Source organism: Mytilus californianus, unplaced genomic scaffold (assembly GCF_021869535.1).
Source record: "Mytilus californianus isolate M0D057914Y unplaced genomic scaffold, xbMytCali1.0.p SCAF_14, whole genome shotgun sequence".
Classification (NCBI taxonomy): domain Eukaryota; kingdom Metazoa; phylum Mollusca; class Bivalvia; order Mytilida; family Mytilidae; genus Mytilus; species Mytilus californianus.
The window spans coordinates 31,682,813-31,704,821 of record NW_026262626.1 but is presented as its reverse complement, the minus strand read 5'-3'; the positions used below and the strand labels follow the sequence as shown (position 1 = coordinate 31,704,821).

At 34.4% G+C, this 22,009-nt stretch overlaps 1 protein-coding gene and 2 long non-coding RNA genes across 7 annotated transcripts in view; 1 reads left to right on the top strand and 2 right to left on the bottom strand.

Moving 5' to 3' along the window:
* LOC127724686 (uncharacterized) overlaps nucleotides 1-22,009 on the bottom strand; it is a 261,959-nt gene that overhangs the window by 104,860 nt on the left and 135,090 nt on the right. The gene's annotated exons all lie outside the window — the stretch shown is intronic.
* The window catches only part of LOC127724831 (uncharacterized), an 88,764-nt gene that overhangs the window by 2,566 nt on the left and 64,189 nt on the right, over nucleotides 1-22,009 (top strand). The window lies entirely within an intron of this gene.
* The window catches only part of LOC127724757 (uncharacterized), a 39,159-nt gene that overhangs the window by 8,311 nt on the left and 8,839 nt on the right, over nucleotides 1-22,009 (bottom strand). Inside the window, exons 2-3 of one of the 5 annotated variants that reach the window (XR_007992655.1) lie at nucleotides 18,676-21,480; nucleotides 7,130-7,642 (exon numbers count right to left, since the gene is read on the bottom strand). This is a non-coding gene — a long non-coding RNA (uncharacterized LOC127724757). Of the gene's footprint in view, nucleotides 1-7,129; nucleotides 7,643-9,078; nucleotides 14,375-18,675; nucleotides 21,481-22,009 lie in introns of those variants that run through there. The other 4 variants (XR_007992656.1, XR_007992653.1, XR_007992652.1 and 1 more) reach the window with 4 other exon arrangements.

Genomic DNA, 22,009 nt, shown 5'->3' with positions numbered 1-22,009 from the left:
TCCACGAAAACCACGAAAATTGGTACCCCACGGATAAAAGTACTTTCACAGTAATACATACATTATGTTTCCCAGACTAAAAAATCAATCAGTACACATCCAACCAATTTAGTCTCAAGACGTCATAAACAGTCTGAGAAAAGCATGATCTTGTGCAAGGATGCTATAACATAATAAAGTCCCCATGCCTTAGAATCAGTTTATAACCTAATTATATAGTTGAATCCCTTTTGAATCCTAAAATGCAGTCAATTCCCTATTGGAGCCCCTTAAACACAATCACACTTGAAAAAAAAACCTGTTTAATGTTATCTACAAGCCTTTCAAACCCAATAATGAAGTAATACGTGTTGATCTTCTTCTTATGTCATAAAACAAAACTGAATAAATGACAACAATTGCAAAGGTGGGGAATAAATACCACCACAATCCCCAAGTCTCTGAATTGGGGAGACCGCCACCATAGACATCCTTGGAGACTATTTTTATGACAAAAAGAACAAGAGGCTGTCAGAGTGACAGCAAACCGGAATTTCCTGCAGAGGTCGAACCCTGAACATTTAAGCAAGTATGGACACTACATTTGAGCTTAAAACAGTTCTGAATTTGGATTGTGATTGAATATTTGACTCAGCATAGGTTTGTGACACAAAATGAATTTGGTCAAAGAACTGAAATATTTGAAATTGGACATTTACCTATTATGGTCCAATATCCAAAATCTAAGTACATATTAGAATCAGCATATCAAAGAAACCCAAGAATTCAATTTTTGATGAAATCAGACAAAAGTTTAATTTAGGACCCTTTGGACCTCGATGTGGACCAATTTGATAAAGGAGCCCACAATCCAAAATCTCAATACATGGTTAGATTCAGCATTTCAAAGAACCCCATAAATTCAATTTTTGTTGAATCAAACAAAGTTTAATTTTGGACCCTGATTTGGACCAACTTGTAAACTAGGCCCAAAAATCTAATATTTAAATACAGGTTTAGATTCAGCATTTGAAAGAACCCTATATATATTTAATTTATGTTGAAATGAAACACAGGTTAATTTTATCCATAATATTTTCTGTGCAAAGGGAAATAACTCAAACTGGATAAATAGTTCTCTAAAATAAGATATGATGCAATTTTTCAAATTATAATCAATAACATATAACAACAACCAGTGATGACTAACTTCTCTAAAATTAGATATGATTTAACACTCAAACATTGTTAGAATCAGCATATCAAAGAACCAAAGAATTCAATTTTTGATGAAATTAAACAAAAGTTTAATTTAGGACCCTTTGGACCTCAATGTGGTATTATCTTTATAATAATGAAAAGAGATACAGGTTTAGATTAAGCATTTCAAAGAACCCTATATATATTCAATTTATGTTGAAATCAAACACAGTTTAATTTTGGACCCGATTTGGACCAACTTGAAAACTGGGCCCAAAATCAGAAATCTAAATACATGTTTATTAATAGACAATATAAGCTTAGTTTTTAAAGGAGTTCACTTCATCAAAAAAAAAAAATATATAGCCTTCAGAAAATTAGTTTTTACAGAAAAACAAACAAACTTGCCACAAAATTCTACACACAATTTACCAAAGAAAAGAAGAAAAAAATCCAAAATTTTATTTATCATTAATACAATGTATTTTCAAAATCTATAAAACTTTTCAGTAACAAGAAATAATTGTAACAGGATGCTGTTATGAAGTTTCCCAAACAAAGCTCCAATAATTTCTGATTCCCATGGTTGCCTGACATTGGGCAAAGTCCAGTACAAATTGGTTTGTGATATGCATAAGTGACGCCTATGGATTGACCCTGTATGTCATTCAAATCTTCTTGAAATGACAAACAGGAAAATATATGGTTGTTTAGGGGTGGAGATCTCAACAGTTTACAAGTTCTCAAAAGGGGGGTGGGGGTTACCCTCGTGGACTTCCCCTATATTTCATTTAATTTGTTTTATTGGCCCATACAAGAATATATATGGTTTCGGGGTGGGGATCTTGACCATTTACAAGTTATCAAAAAGAAGGGGGGTGGGGGTGAACCAGGGGACTCCCCCAATATTTCATTTGATTTGTTTTATTGTTCAATACAAGAATATATATGGTTTAGGGTGGGGATCTCAACAGTTTACAAGATAAAAGCACATTCTCAAATTGAAGGGGAGTGGGGGTAAGAATATATATGGTTTAGGGAGATTTAATTATCTACAAAATGTCTAATAATGAACAGTTAATTTCAAACTTCATTTATACAGTCCTACTAGTAAATTTCAAACTTTATATATACAGTCCTACAGATCTTAATTATCAGGAAACAGAAAATTTTCAAATAAATCTGTCACTCCAATGATTATCATATGCTAAGATATAACCAAGATCTAATTAATAATTAATAATGTAATTAACTTCAAAATGTCTAATGATATAGCTTATAATCATCACCACTTACATGACTTAGGAAATAGAAAATTTTCAAATAAATCTGTCACTCCAATTTTTATTGTGAGATAAGACAAGTCATAATATGATAACAAGAGAAAAATAATAAAAAAATCCACTTTTGGATATTAAAAATGGCGATAACTCAAAAAGGAGAAATACTAAAATCTTGAAAATTGAACTAGACCTTCATTAAGTCCCAGGAAACAACATATTTAAATTTGAAAAAAAATTGTTAAAGCGTTTTCATGTTATTGTGGAGACACTGTTTGGCAGCCGCCCGTCCGCCCACCGTACATCCCCAATTTAATAACCGATATATCCTTCGAAAATCTGGTTAAACATGATAAAATTTAAAAATTAGCCCTGTTGACCTCTACCTTAACTGCTTGGCATGTAGACATGCCAATGTAAAGCAAACCCCTTTGATCTTTACATTCCCATGTCATACTATTTGAATTTAAATCTTTAAACTTGATGTTGAATTCAACCTATTACCAATATTGAAGTAACTTATTTGTGTAAGGTATGCAGAGTGTACATATTTATAGATAAAAGATGAGCAAAAACATATAAAATGCAATACAACAATATGTTAATGTAATTTTGCAAACAATGTTAAACTAGAGGCTCTAAAGAGCCTGTGTCGCTCACCTTGGTCTATGTGCATATTAAACAAAGGACACAGATGGATTCATGACAAAATTGTGTTTTGGTGATGGTGATGTGTTTGTAGATCTTACTTTACTAAACATTCTTGCTGCTTACAATTATCTCTATCTATAATGAACTTGGCCCAGTAGTTACAGTGGAAAATATTTTGTAAAAATTTACAAAAATTTACAAAATTTATGAAAATTGTAAAAAATTGACTATAAAGGGCAATAACTCCTTAAGGGGTCAATTGACAATTTTGGTCATGTTGACTTATTTGTAGATATTACTTTGCTGTACATTATTGCTGTTTACAGTTTACCTCTATCTATAACAATATTCAAGATAATAACCAAAAGCTGCAAAATTTTCTTAAAATTACCAATTCAGGGGCAGCAACCCAACAACGTGTTGCCTGATTGGTCTGAAAATTTCAGGGCAGATAGACCTTGACCTAATGAACAATTTTATCGTGTCAGATTTGCTCTAAATGCTTTGGTTTCAGAGATACGAGCCAAAAACTGCATTTTACCCTATGTACTATTTTTTAGCCATGTCAGCCATCTTGGTTCGCAGGCAGAGTCATCGGACACATTTTTTAAACTAGATACCCTAATGATGATTGTGGACAAGTTTGGTTAAATTTGTCCTAGTAGTTTCAGAGGAAAAGATTTTTGTAAAAGATTACAAAGAATTTACGAAAAATGGTAAAAAATTGACTATAAAGGGCAATAACTCCTTAAGGGGTCAACTGACCATTTTGGTCAGGTTGACTTATTTGTAGATCTTACTTTGCTGAACATTATTGCTGTTTACAGTTTATCTCTATCTATAATAATATTCAAGATAATAATCAAAAACGGCAAAATTTCCTGAAAATTACCAATTCAGGGGCAGCAACCCAACGACAGGTTGTCAGATTCATCTGAAAATTTCAGGGCCGATAGATCTTGACCTGATAAACAATTTTTCCCTTGTCAGTTTTGCTCTAAATGCTTTGGTTTCAGAGATATAAGCCAAAATCTACATTTTACCCCTATGTTCTATTTTTAGCCATTGCGGCCATTTTGGTTGGTTGGCCGGGTCACCAGACACATTTTTTAAACTAGATACCCCAATGATGATTGTGGCCAAGTTTTGTTTAATTTGGCCCAGTAGTTTCAGAGGAGAAGATTTTTGTAAAAGTTAACGACAACGGACGACGACGGACGACGGACGCCAAGTGATGAGAAAAGCTCACTTGGCCCTTTGGGCCAGGTGAGCTAAAAATGGATGGAGCAAGCCCTGTCGATCTGTATCCATAAGGAGATAAATCAGCGGTGGATCCAGAGGGGGGATTAGAGGGCGTACGCCCCATCCCCCTTTGCTTGCACTTTTTTTTTTTTTTTTTTTTGTAAAATGATTAATCAGACTAGACTTTGCGAACTTTGCCATTTCCCATGTATTTAATTTTTATGCCACAATTCTTTACTTATAAAGATATTTTTCGCTGTATTTACTGTAATATATTATTGATTATGTCAGAGTCAGGCCTCTACAATAACTTTTTTTTCAACTTGTCCAGTAGGACAAGTGCAACCCAAAACTTACTTGTCCGAATGAAATTGTAACTTGTCCAAAAAAAATCTTAATAATAACCTTGTTTGCATTTTAAGTTGATTCAAGGAACAAAAATGAATTAAAACAATAGAACAGAATTTTATTTATATCTTTTGAAATACTTTTCAAAAATATGAGTCGAGAACAACTGAATCTAGTCATGTCACAGGGCTTAGGTTCTAGTTTTCATCAATGCCAAAGTCTCATCAGACTCTGCACATGAGGCACCGTCTGATAGGCTTGTCAATGTACACTCATTGGATTTGTATCCTGGTTGTTTAAGTTGAAAAAATATTATTCAAATGCAATCAATAAAAAAAAGAAGATGATGTATGATTGCCAATGAGACAACTCTCTGCAAGAGACCGAATGACACAGAAATTAACAACTATAGGTCACCGTATTGCAATTATTGTTTCTTTCTACATATGATCAATTATGATTTTGTGAATTTTATGGTAAATAATTTCTTCATTTTTATTTAAAAAATATTTTTGTTAAAAAAATAACCGGTATGGTATTTATTATAAAGCAACAGAATAAGGTAGGAAAACGAGGTACTGATTTGTCTTGGTCCCGAAATGTCTCCTGCGTTGCCAAACTGTCTATCAATCATGTCTATTAAATATGTCTCCTACGGTGCCAAACTGTCTATTAAACATGGGAGCCGAATCGTTTCCGAGCTGGTGACGAACTGTCTTGTAAAGTTACCTTTTCTACAAAGCGCATCGCTGATTCGGATCAGTAAAACTGGTTTCCGAGAATAGTATGCCTTTTACCTATTAAAAAGTACCTGACAAAGAACCAGTTTAAAGTTATCGGTTTGCAAGTAAACATGTCAAATTAATACTTGTTTTTATCTTCTTTTCTTGTTTTTTGTTTATAATTACTTTGTTCATCAAAGTTGGATTAAATTTATTTTCTGCAGAATAATTTTACTTGTCCCGTCGGACAAGCTTGATATAGCTTTTACTTGTCCGACCTTTTTTTCCTCTGGTACCGGACAATCGGACAAGCGTTATTGTCGAGGCCTGCAGAGTCATGTGATTCGCTACGGTGGAGTTGACCAGTACATCGAAAAAAAAACGTCACTCAGTCATTTTGAAATTCAAATTACAGTAACACATTGCTTAGGCTGAGGATGACAAGCATGACACCTTCAAAGCGACAAAGTATTGAGCAAGAACGTATTGACTTCTATTTCACAATTCCACCCAACAGAAAGTAATACTCTATTACACTCTCATGAAAAAAAAAGTTCCACAGCAATATTATTTACCTACAAAAACATGTTTAACCCAACACGCCCCAACCCATTAATAAAATTGCTGAATACTGATCCCCAGTCAGTAAGCTCTAGATATAGATTTAAAGTCTAAGGTACGGACCATTTGATTTGAGGGGGCAGTCTGAGATATTTTAGAGAAAAAATTCTGACCCTGATTTTTGCCTTAAACAAAATTCTGGCCATATCTGGATTGAAAACAATAATCTTGTCCACTTTTTTGCTATTAGAAAAAAATATTTTCAACAAAATTATTTAGCATTAAATGAACATGATGAATAAAAAACGGGCGTAATTTTTTTTGGGGGGGTTGCATGTGAATCCCATATCTGACCGGAGTGTATGTTTCGCCGAACTGATATACTGAATACCTTTTTCAAGGCCCGACTGCAACCTGCCTGCTGGGTGTGGCCTATATGTCTCCATGTGTCGACCGTCATTCACAACTTCATTTTCATTTCCTACTAATTCGTAGCCTTTGGTTGATTTGGAACCCCTCACTTCCCTTGTTGGTTGAAAATTGCTTATTTGTCTTTCTTCGCGTTGGTCATATTGTAAATTTCATTGAATAGCCGTATATCTTGTTTACAACAAGAAATCTGTGAGGTTATGCTAACTAACCATGCAACAAACGAGAATTTTCCATGTCCATTTTTTACTGACAAATCCCACATCATATATATTAATTAGTACATAGCTTTGGATCCATCCAATCATTTTATAATAGACAATTAATGGAGAGAATACCGCACCAAAAATGTCCAACCCCTACACTTTAACTATAAAATGCATTTTACACTTATTTTATGTTTTTATGCCAAAAAAAGGTCCGAACTTTAATACTACGCCCCACCTTTCCAAAATCCTGGATCCGCCCCTGTAAACGTCTACTCTAAATAAATGCAATGATGCAATTAAAAGAAAAGAATAATAAAATGCTCCGCAGGGCGCAGCTTGATACGACCGCAGAGGTCGAACCCTGAACAGTTGGGGCAAGTATGGACACAACATTCAAGCTTGATACAGCTCTGAATTTGGATTGTGATTAAATATTTGACACAGCATAGGTTTCTGACACAGAATGAATGTGATCCAAGAACTTAAAAATTTTAAATTTGACATTCACCTATTATGGTCCAATATCCAAAATCTAAATACATGGTTAGATTCAGCATATCAAAGAACCCCAAGAATTCAATTTTTGATGAAATCAAACAAACTTTAATTTTGGACCCTTTTGACCTCAATGTGGACAAAGTTGATAACGGGGCCCAAAAATCAAAAATCTAAATACATGGTTAGATTCAGCATATCAAAGAACCCCATAAAATCAATTTTTGTTGAAATCAAACAAAGTTTAATTTTGGACCCCGATTTGGATCAACTTGAAAACTGGGCCCATAATCAAAAATCTAAATACATGTTTAGATTCAGCATATCAAAGAACCCTAAAAATTCAATTTTTGTTAAAATCAAACTAAGTTTAATTTTGGACCCTTTGGACCTTAATGTAGACCAATTTGAAAACGGAACCAAAAATTAAGATTCTAAATACACGGTTAGATTCGGCATATCAAAGAACCCCAATAATTCAATTTTTGATGAAATCAAACAAAGTTAAATTTTGGACCCTTTGGACCTCAATGTGGACCAATTTAAAAATGGGGCCCAAAATCCAAAAACTTAATACACGGTTAGATTCAGCATATTAAAGAACCCCAAGAAGTCATAATATGATAACAAGAGAAAAATAATAAAAAAATCCACTTTTGGATATTAAAAATGGCGATAACTCAAAAAGGAGAAATACTAAAATCTTGAAAATTGAACTAGACCTTCATTAAGTCCCAGGAAACAACATATTTAAATTTGAAAAAAAATTGTTAAAGCGTTTTCATGTTATTGTGGAGACACTGTTTGGCAGCCGCCCGTCCGCCCACCGTACATCCCCAATTTAATAACCGATATATCCTTCGAAAATCTGGTTAAACATGATAAAATTTAAAAATTAGCCCTGTTGACCTCTACCTTAACTGCTTGGCATGTAGACATGCCAATGTAAAGCAAACCCCTTTGATCTTTACATTCCCATGTCATACTATTTGAATTTAAATCTTTAAACTTGATGTTGAATTCAACCTATTACCAATATTGAAGTAACTTATTTGTGTAAGGTATGCAGAGTGTACATATTTATAGATAAAAGATGAGCAAAAACATATAAAATGCAATACAACAATATGTTAATGTAATTTTGCAAACAATGTTAAACTAGAGGCTCTAAAGAGCCTGTGTCGCTCACCTTGGTCTATGTGCATATTAAACAAAGGACACAGATGGATTCATGACAAAATTGTGTTTTGGTGATGGTGATGTGTTTGTAGATCTTACTTTACTAAACATTCTTGCTGCTTACAATTATCTCTATCTATAATGAACTTGGCCCAGTAGTTACAGTGGAAAATATTTTGTAAAAATTTACAAAAATTTACAAAATTTATGAAAATTGTAAAAAATTGACTATAAAGGGCAATAACTCCTTAAGGGGTCAATTGACAATTTTGGTCATGTTGACTTATTTGTAGATATTACTTTGCTGTACATTATTGCTGTTTACAGTTTACCTCTATCTATAACAATATTCAAGATAATAACCAAAAGCTGCAAAATTTTCTTAAAATTACCAATTCAGGGGCAGCAACCCAACAACGTGTTGCCTGATTGGTCTGAAAATTTCAGGGCAGATAGACCTTGACCTAATGAACAATTTTATCGTGTCAGATTTGCTCTAAATGCTTTGGTTTCAGAGATACGAGCCAAAAACTGCATTTTACCCTATGTACTATTTTTTAGCCATGTCAGCCATCTTGGTTCGCAGGCAGAGTCATCGGACACATTTTTTAAACTAGATACCCTAATGATGATTGTGGACAAGTTTGGTTAAATTTGTCCTAGTAGTTTCAGAGGAAAAGATTTTTGTAAAAGATTACAAAGAATTTACGAAAAATGGTTAAAAATTGACTATAAAGGGCAATAACTCCTTAAGGGGTCAACTGACCATTTTGGTCAGGTTGACTTATTTGTAGATCTTACTTTGCTGAACATTATTGCTGTTTACAGTTTATCTCTATCTATAATAATATTCAAGATAATAATCAAAAACGGCAAAATTTCCTGAAAATTACCAATTCAGGGGCAGCAACCCAACGACAGGTTGTCAGATTCATCTGAAAATTTCAGGGCCGATAGATCTTGACCTGATAAACAATTTTACCCTTGTCAGTTTTGCTCTAAATGCTTTGGTTTCAGAGATATAAGCCAAAATCTACATTTTACCCCTATGTTCTATTTTTAGCCATTGCGGCCATTTTGGTTGGTTGGCCGGGTCACCAGACACATTTTTTAAACTAGATACCCCAATGATGATTGTGGCCAAGTTTTGTTTAATTTGGCCCAGTAGTTTCAGAGGAGAAGATTTTTGTAAAAGTTAACGACAACGGACGACGACGGACGACGGACGCCAAGTGATGAGAAAAGCTCACTTGGCCCTTTGGGCCAGGTGAGCTAAAAATGGATGGAGCAAGCCCTGTCGATCTGTATCCATAAGGAGATAAATCAGCGGTGGATCCAGAGGGGGGATTAGAGGGCGTACGCCCCATCCCCCTTTGCTTGCACTTTTTTTTTTTTTTTTTTTGTAAAATGATTAATCAGACTAGACTTTGCGAACTTTGCCATTTCCCATGTATTTAATTTTTATGCCACAATTCTTTACTTATAAAGATATTTTTCGCTGTATTTACTGTAATATATTATTGATTATGTCAGAGTCAGGCCTCTACAATAACTTTTTTTTCAACTTGTCCAGTAGGACAAGTGCAACCCAAAACTTACTTGTCCGAATGAAATTGTAACTTGTCCAAAAAAAATCTTAATAATAACCTTGTTTGCATTTTAAGTTGATTCAAGGAACAAAAATGAATTAAAACAATAGAACAGAATTTTATTTATATCTTTTGAAATACTTTTCAAAAATATGAGTCGAGAACAACTGAATCTAGTCATGTCACAGGGCTTAGGTTCTAGTTTTCATCAATGCCAAAGTCTCATCAGACTCTGCACATGAGGCACCGTCTGATAGGCTTGTCAATGTACACTCATTGGATTTGTATCCTGGTTGTTTAAGTTGAAAAAATATTATTCAAATGCAATCAATAAAAAAAAGAAGATGATGTATGATTGCCAATGAGACAACTCTCTGCAAGAGACCGAATGACACAGAAATTAACAACTATAGGTCACCGTATTGCAATTATTGTTTCTTTCTACATATGATCAATTATGATTTTGTGAATTTTATGGTAAATAATTTCTTCATTTTTATTTAAAAAATATTTTTGTTAAAAAAATAACCGGTATGGTATTTATTATAAAGCAACAGAATAAGGTAGGAAAACGAGGTACTGATTTGTCTTGGTCCCGAAATGTCTCCTGCGTTGCCAAACTGTCTATCAATCATGTCTATTAAATATGTCTCCTACGGTGCCAAACTGTCTATTAAACATGGGAGCCGAATCGTTTCCGAGCTGGTGACGAACTGTCTTGTAAAGTTACCTTTTCTACAAAGCGCATCGCTGATTCGGATCAGTAAAACTGGTTTCCGAGAATAGTATGCCTTTTACCTATTAAAAAGTACCTGACAAAGAACCAGTTTAAAGTTATCGGTTTGCAAGTAAACATGTCAAATTAATACTTGTTTTTATCTTCTTTTCTTGTTTTTTGTTTATAATTACTTTGTTCATCAAAGTTGGATTAAATTTATTTTCTGCAGAATAATTTTACTTGTCCCGTCGGACAAGCTTGATATAGCTTTTACTTGTCCGACCTTTTTTTCCTCTGGTACCGGACAATCGGACAAGCGTTATTGTCGAGGCCTGCAGAGTCATGTGATTCGCTACGGTGGAGTTGACCAGTACATCGAAAAAAAAACGTCACTCAGTCATTTTGAAATTCAAATTACAGTAACACATTGCTTAGGCTGAGGATGACAAGCATGACACCTTCAAAGCGACAAAGTATTGAGCAAGAACGTATTGACTTCTATTTCACAATTCCACCCAACAGAAAGTAATACTCTATTACACTCTCATGAAAAAAAAAGTTCCACAGCAATATTATTTACCTACAAAAACATGTTTAACCCAACACGCCCCAACCCATTAATAAAATTGCTGAATACTGATCCCCAGTCAGTAAGCTCTAGATATAGATTTAAAGTCTAAGGTACGGACCATTTGATTTGAGGGGGCAGTCTGAGATATTTTAGAGAAAAAATTCTGACCCTGATTTTTGCCTTAAACAAAATTCTGGCCATATCTGGATTGAAAACAATAATCTTGTCCACTTTTTTGCTATTAGAAAAAAATATTTTCAACAAAATTATTTAGCATTAAATGAACATGATGAATAAAAAACGGGCGTAATTTTTTTTGGGGGGGTTGCATGTGAATCCCATATCTGACCGGAGTGTATGTTTCGCCGAACTGATATACTGAATACTTTTTTCAAGGCCCGACTGCAACCTGCCTGCTGGGTGTGGCCTATATGTCTCCATGTGTCGACCGTCATTCACAACTTCATTTTCATTTCCTACTAATTCGTAGCCTTTGGTTGATTTGGAACCCCTCACTTCCCTTGTTGGTTGAAAATTGCTTATTTGTCTTTCTTCGCGTTGGTCATATTGTAAATTTCATTGAATAGCCGTATATCTTGTTTACAACAAGAAATCTGTGAGGTTATGCTAACTAACCATGCAACAAACGAGAATTTTCCATGTCCATTTTTTACTGACAAATCCCACATCATATATATTAATTAGTACATAGCTTTGGATCCATCCAATCATTTTATAATAGACAATTAATGGAGAGAATACCGCACCAAAAATGTCCAACCCCTACACTTTAACTATAAAATGCATTTTACACTTATTTTATGTTTTTATGCCAAAAAAAGGTCCGAACTTTAATACTACGCCCCACCTTTCCAAAATCCTGGATCCGCCCCTGTAAACGTCTACTCTAAATAAATGCAATGATGCAATTAAAAGAAAAGAATAATAAAATGCTCCGCAGGGCGCAGCTTGATACGACCGCAGAGGTCGAACCCTGAACAGTTGGGGCAAGTATGGACACAACATTCAAGCTTGATACAGCTCTGAATTTGGATTGTGATTAAATATTTGACACAGCATAGGTTTCTGACACAGAATGAATGTGATCCAAGAACTTAAAAATTTTAAATTTGACATTCACCTATTATGGTCCAATATCCAAAATCTAAATACATGGTTAGATTCAGCATATCAAAGAACCCCAAGAATTCAATTTTTGATGAAATCAAACAAACTTTAATTTTGGACCCTTTTGACCTCAATGTGGACAAAGTTGATAACGGGGCCCAAAAATCAAAAATCTAAATACATGGTTAGATTCAGCATATCAAAGAACCCCATAAAATCAATTTTTGTTGAAATCAAACAAAGTTTAATTTTGGACCCCGATTTGGACCAACTTGAAAACTGGGCCCATAATCAAAAATCTAAATACATGTTTAGATTCAGCATATCAAAGAACCCTAAAAATTCAATTTTTGTTAAAATCAAACTAAGTTTAATTTTGGACCCTTTGGACCTTAATGTAGACCAATTTGAAAACGGAACCAAAAATTAAGATTCTAAATACACGGTTAGATTCGGCATATCAAAGAACCCCAATAATTCAATTTTTGATGAAATCAAACAAAGTTAAATTTTGGACCCTTTGGACCTCAATGTGGACCAATTTAAAAATGGGGCCCAAAATCCAAAAACTTAATACACGGTTAGATTCAGCATATTAAAGAACCCCAAGAATTCAAGAATAAAACCCCATTGAAATTGATCAAGAAATAAGCAATTTATTAGAAGTATCTTCTTTTGCACAATACTGTGCAATTGAATATTTCTTGCTATTGCGCAATACTGTACAATTGACAATTTCTTGCTATTGCGCAATATTGTGCTATTGGATATTTCTTGCTATTGCGTAATACTGTGCAATTGAAGATTTCTTGCTATTGCGCAATACTGTGCAATTGAAGATTTCTTGCTATTGTGCAATACTGTGCAATTGAAAATTTCTTGCTATTGCACAATACTTATTATATAATAATTTACACATCCTGTTTGGTGTGTATCTCCTACCATATCATTATTATTTGCTTTTAAATATTAATCAGAAATAACCAACTTAAAATGGAAAATTTAAAAAAAAAAAAAAAAAAAAAGAAAAACAAAAAATCCCCCCTCCCAAATTTTTGAACCCCCTTATGATTCATCACCCCCGAACTCAATCCCAGCCTTCCCTTTGTGGTATGGTACCTTGCAGTACAATTTCAGAGAGATCCATACACTTGAACACAAGTTATTGTCTGGAAACTAGAAAAATGTGTTTTTTTGCCCCAAATTCCTAAACGTTTAGGGCAATTACCCCCAAACTCAAACCCAGCTTTCCCTTTGTGATATGGAACCTTGTAGTACAATTTCAGAAAGATCCATACATTTGAACACACGTTATTGTCTGGAAACTAGAAAAATGCTTGTTTTTTGGCCCCTTTTCGGCCCCAAATTCCTAAACGTTTAGGGCAATTACCCCCAAACTCAAACCCAGCTTTCCCTTTGTGATATGGAACCTTGCAGTACAATTTCATAAAGATCCATACACTTACACACAAGTTATTGTCCTGAAACTAGAAAAATGCTTGTTTTTTGCCCTTTTATGGCCCCTAATTACTACAATTTTGAGGGAATTACCCCCAAAATCAATCCCAGCCTTCCCTTTGTGGTATGGTACCTTGCAGTACAATTTCAGAGAGATCCATACATTTGAACACAAGTTATTGTCTGGAAACTAGAAAAATGCTTATTTTTGGCCCCTTTTTGGCCCCTTATTCCTAAACTTTTTGGACAATTACCCCCAAACTCAATTCCAGCTTTCCCTTTGTAATATGGAACCTTGTAGTACAATTTCATAAAGATCCATACACTTACACACAAGTTATTGTCATGAAACTAGAAAAATGCTTGTTTTTCGCCCCTTTTAGGCCCCTAATTCCTAAAATATGGAGGCAATTACCCCCAAAATCAATCCCAGCATTCCCTTTGTGATATGGAACCTTGTGATACAATGTCAGAGAGATCCATACACTTACACACAAGTTATTGTCATGAAACTAGAAAAATGCTTGTTTTTTGCCCCTTTTTGGCCCCTTATTCCTAAAATTGGAGGCAATTACCCCCAAAATCAATCCCAGCATTCCCTTTGTGATATGGAACCTTGTGGTACAAGGTCAGATAGATCCATACATTACACACAAGTTATGTCTGGAAGTTACAAAAATGCTTATTTTTGGCCCCTAATTCCTTAACTGTGGGTACCATAACCCCCAAAATCAATCCCCACCTTCCTTTTGTGGTATTGAACCTTATGGTAAAATTTCATTGAGATCCATTCACTTAAACTAAAGTTAGAGTGCGAAAACTAATGTGTCTTCGGACGATGACGATGACGCCAACGTCATACCAATATACGACCACAAAAATTTTTTTGCGGTCGTATAAAAACCAATGTGTCTTTGGACGACGCCGGACGACGACGACGCCAACGTCATACCAATATACGACCACAAAATTTTTTTTGCGGTTGTATAAAAAAACACCAAAAAATTAATTTTAGTTGAAATCAAACAAAGTTTAATTTTAGACCCTTCAAACCTTAATATGGACTTATTTGAAAACAGGGCCCAAAATAAAAAATCTAAATGCACAATAAGATTCAGCATATCATATAACTGCAATAATTCAGTTTTTGATGAAATCAAATAAAGTTTAATTTCAGACCCTTTTGACCTCAATGTAGACCAATTTAAAAATGGGGCCCAATATCCCAAAAAGTAATACAAGGTTAGAACCCCCAAAAATTAAAGACTTTAAATTAATCCCATTGAAATTGGTAAAAAGATTTGTATTTATTTTCAATTGAAGATTTCTTGCTATTGCGCAACACTGTGCAATTTAAGATTTCTTGCTATTGTGCAATAAATACTGTGCTATTGCGCAATACTGTGTTGTTGCGCAATACTGTTCTATTGCGCAATACTGTTCTATTGCGCAAAACTGTGCAATTGAAGATTTCCGCTAACAATAATTTTGATAATATCTCTTTTGTAATGGGCAATCTATTGTCACAGGAACTCCTCAAATTATTTGTTTTGAAACGTTTAAAAATATTATTTACCAATATAAAAAACCTTTCATAAGTTTATAAATATTAGCTTGCTAAGGTTAAGTTAACTTACCGACCATGCGAGACACTCATGGGTGATCAAGGTTGTTAAACACCCCCCTAGTAGTTAGTTATCTTACCGACCATGCGGAACCCTCATGGGTGATCAAGGTTGTTAAACACCCCCCTAGTAGTTAGTTAGCTTGCCAACCATGTGAGACCCTCATGGATGATCAAGGTTGTTACACACTCCCTAGTAGTTAGTTCTCTGACCGACCACGAGAGACCCTCATGGGTGGTCAAGGTTGCTAAACAACCCCTAGTAGTTAGTTATCTTTCTTACTGACCATGCAAGACCCTCATGGGTGGTCAAGGTTGTTAAACACCCCCTAGTAGTTAGTTATCTTACCGACCATGCGAAACCCTCATGGGTGGACAAGATTGTTAAACACCCCCTAGTAGTTAGTTATCTTACCGACCATGCGAGACCCTCATGGGTGGTCAAGGTTGTTAAACACCCCCCCTAGTAGTTAGTTATCTTACCGACCATGCGAGACCCTCAAGGGTGATCAAGGTTGTTAAACACCCCCCTAGTAGTTAGTTATCTTACGGACCATGCAAGACCCTCATGGGTGATCGAGGTTGTTAAACACCCCGTAGTAGTTGGTTATCTTACTGACCATGCGAGCCCCTCATGGGTGGTCAAGGTTGTTAAACACCCCCTAGTAGTTAGTTATCTTAGTGACCATGCGAGACCCTAATGGGTGGTCAAGGTTGTTAAATACCCCCCTAGTAGTTAGTTATCTTACCCAGAGTAAGGGTAATGAATCTGCCAAGTACTAATCCTGGAATTGATACTTCAAGTTGTAGTATGTTAATTTACTTTATAAAGTGAATACTGTTAACTTTTTAACTTAGGTTATATATTCAGAATTTCAGATGTATAACGCACTTTACTTTTTGACATCTGTCAGTCAGGAATACACTGTTTTAAGTTGATGTCCGCATCCCCCAATCTTAAACAGCATTGATCCTGCTACTTCAGTACTTGTAAAAGCATATGTTTATTGTTTTTTATATTGTGTATATAATTGTGTCAGAATTCAAATGAAGCAGAAATATTGTCTTGATTTATTTGCTCAACTTGATTCCCTGAAGACATATATATGTATTCTGTGTAACCTCCCTCTAAAAAACACCATACAAGACACACAAACACATGAACAGAACACCATAACCACCACTTTAAACTTGAAATTTGTCAAATGCTTTAGTGAGAAATTATGATTGAAACCTTCATGATTTTTTTTTGGAAAAAGACTATATATGAAAGCAAAATTAGATTATCTCCCCATAATGATAAAATGTTGAATAAAATTAACCAGAATTATCTTACATTAATAACTAGGAGTTGCTAGCAAACAATTTTTAATTTGAAATTAATTAACGTTATCACAATTTTCCACTGAAAATGAATGTTACTTTATTCAATAATAAGGACTTAGTTACCAAAATCTATTAATCTTATTGAAATATTGTGAATTTTGTTGACAATAGATAATGAAAGAACCTTAGTGAGCGCGCTCACATACCCCACGTCCCCACATTGTCATTGGAGAAATAAAATAAGTGTAAGAAAAATATTGTATCAAAAAAAAAAAACGAATCATAATTTCCTGTCAATATGCACATCTACGTAGTATGTCCTTATTATCTGAAAAGGTTTCATGAAATTCTGTTGTGTGGTTTGAGAGGAGTTGCAATGACAAACTGTTGCAGTAGTACATTAAAGTAAATAAGTTCAAAGGGGCGTTACTCCTAGAAAAAGAATTGAATCGTAATTTCCTGTCGATATGCACAACTACATAGTATGTCCTTATTATCTAAAAAGGTTTCGTGAAATTCTGTTGTGTGGTTTAAGAGGAGTTGCGATGACAAAAGGTTGCAGTAGTATATTGGGCAAATAAGTTCAAAGGGGCGTTACTCCTGAAAAAGAATTGAATCATAATTTCCTGTCGATATGCACATCTACGTAGTATGTCCTTATTATCTGAAAAGGTTTCATGAAATTCTGTTGTGTGGTTTGAGAGGAGTTGCGATGACAAACTGTTGCAGTAGTATATTGGGCAAATAAGTTCAAAGGGGCATAACTCCTGGAAAAAAAATTGAATTGTAATTTCCTGTCGATATGCACAACTACATAGTATGTCCTTTTTATCTAAAAAGGTTTCGTGAAATTCGGTTGTGGTTTGAGAGGAGTTGTGATGACAAGAAACAGGACTGACGGACGGACAGATGGACGGACGGACTGGTCAAAAACATTATACCCTCCGCAACTTGTTGCGTGGGGTATAAAATGCTATGTAATAGGTGGAGAGCAACACTTACAGTCAAGGCACAATAATTAAAATTCTATTTAGGCTAGACAGTTACTCAATTTTAAATCTTGACTGCAAAAAACTGAACTAAGTCCTACGAAAAAATGGAAAAAAATATATTATTTTTCGTTTACCCTAAATGCTATCTCTAGATTATGAAGAAGCTTCTGTTAAAGTTTTCTGGAATTCAATAAAGGTCTGAAAAAGGTTATTGGTATTTTAAAAACTTTAACCTAAACTGTATCTAAATGTAACCTATAAAGTAATAAAATGCTCCGCAGGGTGCAGCTTGATACGACCGCAGAGGTCGAACCCTGAACAGTTGGGGCAAGTATGGACACAACATTCAAGCTTGATACAGCTCTGAATTTGGATTGTGATTAAATATTTGACACAGCATAGGTTTCTGACACAGAATGAATGTGGTCTAAGAACTTAAAAATTTTAAATTGGACATTCACCTATTTTGGTCCAATATCCAAAATCTAAATACATGGTTAGATTCAGCATATCAAAGAACCCCAAGAATTCAATTTTTGATGAAATCAAACAAAGTTTAATTTTGGACCCTTTTGACCTCAATGTGGACAAAGTTGATAATGGGGCCCAAAAATCAAAAATCTAAATACATGGTTAGATTCAGCATATCAAAGAACCCCATATATTCAATTTTTGTTGAAATCAAACAAAGTTTAATTTTGGACCCCGATTTGGACCAACTTGAAAACTGGGCCCATAATCAAAAATCTAAATACATGTTTAGATTCAGCATATCAAAGAACCCTAAGAATTCAATTTTTGTTAAAATCAAACTAAGTTTAATTTTGGACCCTTTGGACCTTAATGTAGACCAATTTGAAAACGGAACCAAAAATTAAGAATCTAAATACACGGTTAGATTCGGCACATCAAAGAACCCCAATGATTCAATTTTTGATGAAATCAAACAAAGTTTAATTTTGGACCCTTTGGACCTCAATGTGGACCAATTTAAAAACGGGGCCCAAAATCAAAAAACTTAATACACGGTTATATTCAGCATATTAAAGAACCCCAAGAATTCAAGAATAAAACCCCATTGAAATTGATCAAGAAATAAGCAATTTATACGAAGTATCTTCTTTTGCACAATACTGTGCAATTGAATATTTCTTGCTATTGCGCAATACTGTACAATTGACAATTTCTTGCTATTGCGCAATATTGTGCTATTGGATATTTCTTGCTATTGCGTAGTACTGTGCAATTGAAGATTTCTTGCTATTGCGCAATACTGTGCAATTGAAGATTTCTTGCTATTGTGCAATACTGTGCAATTGAAAATTTCTTGCTATTGCACAATACTTATTATATAAAAATTTACACATCCTGTTTGGTGTGTATCTCCTACCATATCATTATTATTTGCTTTTAAATATAAATCAGAAATAACCAACTTAAAATAGAAAATTTTAAAAGAAAAAAAAAAGGAAAAAAATAAAAAATAAAATGCTCCGCAGGGCGCAGCTTGATACGACCGCAGAGGTCGAACCCTGAACAGTTGGGGCAAGTATGGACACAACATTCAAGCTTGATACAGCTCTGAATTTGGATTGTGATTAAATATTTGACACAGCATAGGTTTCTGACACAGAATGAATGTGGTCTAAGAACTTAAAAATTTTAAATTGGACATTCACCTATTATGGTCCAATATCCAAAATCTAAATACATGGTTAGATTCAGCATATCAAAGAACCCCAAGAATTCAATTTTTGATGAAATCAAACAAAGTTTAATTTTGGACCCTTTTGATCTCAATGTGGACAAAAATGATAACAGGGCCCAAAAATCAAAAATCTAAATACATGGTTAGATTCAGCATATCAAAGAACCCCATATATTCAATTTTTGTTGAAATCAAACAAAGTTTAATTTTGGACCCCGATTTGGACCAACTTGAAAACTGGGCCCATAATCAAAAATCTAAATACATGTTTAGATTCAGCATATCAAAGAACCCTAAAAATTCATTTTTTGTTAAAATCAAACTAAGTTTAATTTTGGACCCTTTGGACCTTTATGTAGACCAATTTGAAAACGGAACCAAAAATTAAGAATCTAAATACACGGTTAGATTCGGCATATCAAAGAACCCCAATAATTCAATTTTTGATGAAATCAAACAAAGTTAAATTTTGGACCCTTTGGACTTCAATGTGGACCAATTTAAAAACGGGGCCCAAAATCCAAAAACTTAATACACGGTTAGATTCAGCATATTACAGAACCCCATATATTCAATTTTTGTTGAAATCAAACAAAGTTTAATTTTGGACCCCGACTTGAACCAACTTGAAAACTGGGCCCATAATCAAAAATCTAAATACATGGTTAGATTCAGCATATCAAAGAACCCCATATATTCAATTTTGGATGAAATCAAACAAAGTTTAATTTTGGACCCTTTTGATCTCAATGTGGACAAAGTTGATAACGGGGCCCAACAATCAAAAATCTAAATACATGGTTAGATTCAGCATATCAAAGAACCCCATATATTCAATTTTTGTTGAAATCAAACAAAGTTTAATTTTGGACCCCGATTTGGACCAACTTGAAAACTGGGCCCATAATCAAAAATCTAAATACATGGTTAGATTCAGCATATCAAAGAACCCCATATATTCAATTTTTGTTGAAATCAAACTAAGTTTAATTTTGGACCCTTTGGACCTTTATGTAGACCAATTTGAAAACAGAACCAAAAATTAAGAATCTAAATACACGGTTAGATTCGGCATATCAAAGAACCCCAATAATTCAATTTTTGATGAAATCAAACAAAGTTAAATTTTGGACCCTTTGGACCTCAATGTGGACCAATTTAAAAACGGGGCCCAAAATCCAAAAACTTAATACACGGTTAGATTCAGCATATTAAAGAACCCCAAGAATTCAAGAATAAAACCCCATTGAAATTGATCAAGAAATAAGCAATTTATACGAAGTATCTTCTTTTGCACAATACTGTGCAATTGATTATTTCTTGCTATTGCGCAATACTGTACAATTGACAATTTCTTGCTATTGCGCAATATTGTGCTATTGGATATTTCTTGCTATTGCGCAATACTGTGCAATTGAAGATTTCTTGCTATTGCGCAATACTGTGCAATTGAAGATTTCTTGCTATTGTGCAATACTGTGCAATTGAAAATTTCTTGCTATTGCACAATACTTATTATATAATAATTTACACATCCTGTTTGGTGTGTATCTCCTACCATATCATTATTATTTGCTTTTAAATATAAATCAGAAATAACCAACTTAAAATGGAAAATTTTAAAAGAAAAAAAAAAGGAAAAAAAGAAAAAAAAAAGAAAAAAAAAATCCCCCCCCAAAATTTTTTGAACCCACTTATGATTCATCACCCCCAAACTCAATCTCAGCCTTCCCTTTGTGGTATGGTACCTTGCAGTACAATTTCAGAGAGATCCATACACTTGAACACAAGTTATTGTCTGGAAACTAGAAAAATGCTTATTTTTGGCCCCTTTTTGGCCCCCAATTCCTAAACGTTTCGGGCAATTACCCCCAAACTCAATTCCAGCTTTCCCTTTGTGATATGGAACCTTGTAGTACAATTTCAGAAATATCCAAACACTTACACACAAGTTATTGTCATGAAACTAGAAAAATGCTTGTTTTTTGCCCCTTTTTTGGCCCCTAATTCCTAACATTTTGAGGCAATTACCCCCAAAATCAATTACAGCCTTCCCTTTGTGATATGGAACCTTGTGGTACAATGTCAGAGAGATCAATACACTTACACACAAGTTATTGTCTGGAAGTTACAAAAATGCTTATTTTTGGCCCCTTTTTGGCCCCTAATTCCTTAACTGTTGGTACCATAACCCCCAAAATCAATCCCAACCTTCCTTTCATGGTATTGAACCTTATGGTAAAATTTCATGGAGATCCATTCACTTAAACTAAAGTTAGAGTGCGAAAACCAATGTGTCTTCGGACGACGCCGGACGACGACGACGCCAACGTCATACCAATATACGACCAAAAAATTTTCAATTTTTGCGGTCGTATAAAAAGAAAAAAAAAAAAAATCCCCCCCCCCCCCCCCAAATTTTTTGAACCCCCTTATGATTCATCACCCCCAAACTCAATCCCAGCCTTCCCTTTGTGGTATGGTACCTTGCAGTACAATTTCAGAGAGATCCATACACTTGAACACAAGTTATTGTCTTGAAACTAGAAAAATGCTTATTTTTGGCCCCTTTTTGGCCCCCAATTCCTAAACGTTTCAGG